Source organism: Bison bison, unplaced genomic scaffold, assembly GCF_000754665.1.
Source record: "Bison bison bison isolate TAMUID 2011002044 unplaced genomic scaffold, Bison_UMD1.0 scf7180017864302, whole genome shotgun sequence".
NCBI lineage: Eukaryota > Metazoa > Chordata > Mammalia > Artiodactyla > Bovidae > Bison > Bison bison.
This window is the reverse complement of record NW_011494874.1, coordinates 8,318,368-8,321,159: the sequence shown is the minus strand read 5'-3', so window position 1 is coordinate 8,321,159 and position 2,792 is coordinate 8,318,368.

Below are 2,792 nucleotides of genomic sequence, written 5' to 3'. Positions count from 1 at the left end.
TTTCACTTTCACTTTGTCTCATCTCTAGGTTGGGGGGATCCATCCCTTTCCATCCCCTCCCCCTGAGTGAGGACTCACATTAGTGCTGCTGGCTAAGCATAGATGGAAAGCTTGCACTGGGGTAGCCATTTCTGGGATGCCTCATCAGAGCTGTGCCCATCTGGGCGTGGAAAGCTGGTTCTCACCCTGGCTCTGCTGGCAGCTGCTTCTTTCTTTGTTTCCTCCTTTGCCACTCCTCCGAGTGTTCGTCTGTCTTTTCCCCTCCAGTCCTACTGTGTGCTGGTAGGGTGAGCGGACCCACCAGCCCGGTTTGTTCATCTCTCCCAGTAGTCTGCCTTCCCCACTGGCAGCTGTGCCACCCCATAACTAAGTTCGGGAACCAAAGTAATTCAGACTCTTTTTCCAGATGCACGAATTGTGGTGATTTTATAAAAGTAAAATACAACGTGTATTGGAAGCAAGGACTGGATTCTGGGATGACTGGGTTCTAGCCCTTGTAAATGCTGTTCAGTAGCTGTGTAACTTTGGGCTATGGGTCATTTCTGAGTCTCTGACTCTGTGAAATGGGAGAACTGGAAAAGATCATCTCTAAGTTACTCCTCTCAATTTAAAAAATGATGTGAATCTTTTTTTTTTTCTCCAAATTTAACTGATTTATTTATTTGGCTGTGTTGGGTCTTAGTGGCAGCATGAGGGCTCTTTGGTTGCGGCACACAGATTCTCGAGTTGTGACAAGCGGACTCTGGAGCTTGGGGCTCGGCAGCTGCAGCGTGTGGACTTAGCTGCTCCCCAGCATATGGGATCTTAGCTTCCCAACCAGGAGTCAAACCCACATCCCCTGTAGTGCAAAGTGGATTCTCAACCACTGGACCACCAGGGAAGTCCCCAAATAATATGCATCTTGATTGTACTGGATAATAATACCATTTAGCATGGCTATTAAAGACTACTATTATCTTACACTAAAGCATAAGTAATTACAGAAATAAACATGTTAAGGTAAAATGGACAAACTTTATTCTTAACAAAATAAAATCCTTCTGAAAGAGCCCAGCCATATTTCTCTCATCAGTGGGCAAGCCAATCTACTCTCTCTGCTTTTTGCTTAAGGAACACCTTAAGTGGTTTTATTATTATTTTTTTTTACAATTACATGAGGTAATTGTGGATTATGCAATTGTAACAGATTATACAGAGAAAGTCCTCCGCACCTTTTACCGAGTTTTCTGCAATGGCAACATCTTGCGAAAGTAGCTAATACAATATCACAACTAGGATATTGACACTGACATCAAGATGCAGAGCATCTCCATGACCACAAGGATCTTTCCTGCTGCTCCTGCCTCCTGCCCTCATCCCCTCCTTCACCCCTGGCAACCACTAACCTGTTCTCATTTCTATAGTTCTGCCACTTCAAGGATGTTATACAAATGGAATCATAAAGTCTGTAATCTTTGGGAACTGGCTATTTTCACTCAGCATAATTCACTGGTGATTCATCCAGGTTGTTGCTGTATTAAGAATCCACATATCTTTATTGCTGAGTCTTTTTCCATAGTATAAATGGACCATAGCTCATCTAACCATTTACCTGTTGAAGGACATCAAGGTGGCCTCTGCTGCTGCTGCTGCTAAGTCGCTTCAGTTGTGTCCGACTCTGTGCAACCCCAGAGACGGCAGCCCACCAGGTTCCCCCATCCCTGGGATTCTCCAGGCAAGAACACTGGAGTGGGTTGCCGTTTCCTTCTCCAATGCATGAAAGTGAAAAGTGAAAGTGAAGTCGCTCAGTCGTGTCCAACTCTTAGCGACCCCATGGACTGCAGCCTACCAGCTAGTTTGGGGCTATTTTGAATAAAGCAGATATGAACATTTAGTACAGCTTTTTGTGTCAATGTAAGTCTTCACACTTTAAAGTTTTAACCGGTATGGTACCTGTACACAATACCACACCACCAATTTTTGTCCCATTTATTTATAGAGATGAACACACTCCAAAGACGTTGAAGTGTCTAGTAATTGCCCAGGACCAGGCTGTGAGTTGCAGAAATTCAACAAAAGCAAACTACATGGTTCCTAACATTAGGAATTTGCAACCTATTGTGGAAGCAACAGTAAAACTGAAACACTGAAGTAACATTGAAATAACAAGACAGCACTGCACATGATCAGATGCTTGATGGCAGGATTCAGAGTCGACTCTTACAAGAATCCAGAAACAGGAGAGAAGAGTGAAGGTCGCGTGTTTGGGCCCCGGGCGTTGTGGATAAGGTGAGATGTGAGTTACATCTTGAATGATGGAGAACAGTAACAATATTTAGTATTAAGGGATTACTACGTGCCAAGCACTGTCCTAAACCTTTATACCTATATTAACTCATTTAGTCCTCATCAAGGTCAGTCAGGGATTCCCTGGTGGCTCAGATGGTAAAGCGTCTGCCTGCAATGCAGGAGACCCGGGTTCAATTCCTGGGTTGGGAAGATCCCCTGGAGAAGGAAATGCCAATCCACTCCAGCACTCTTGCCTGGAAAATCCCATGGACAGAGGAGCCTGGTGGGCTACAGTCCATGGGGTTGCAAAGAGTCGGACACGACTGAGCGACTTCACTTCACTAAGATCAGTCAGTCAGTTCAGTCGCTCAGTCGTGTTGCAGCACGCCAGGCCTCCCTGTCCATCACCAACTCCTGGAGTTCACTTAAACTCATGTCCATCTAGTCGGTGATGCCATCCAGACATCTCATCCTCTGTCGTCCCCTTCTCCTCCTGCCCCCAATCCCTCCCAGCATCAGGGTGG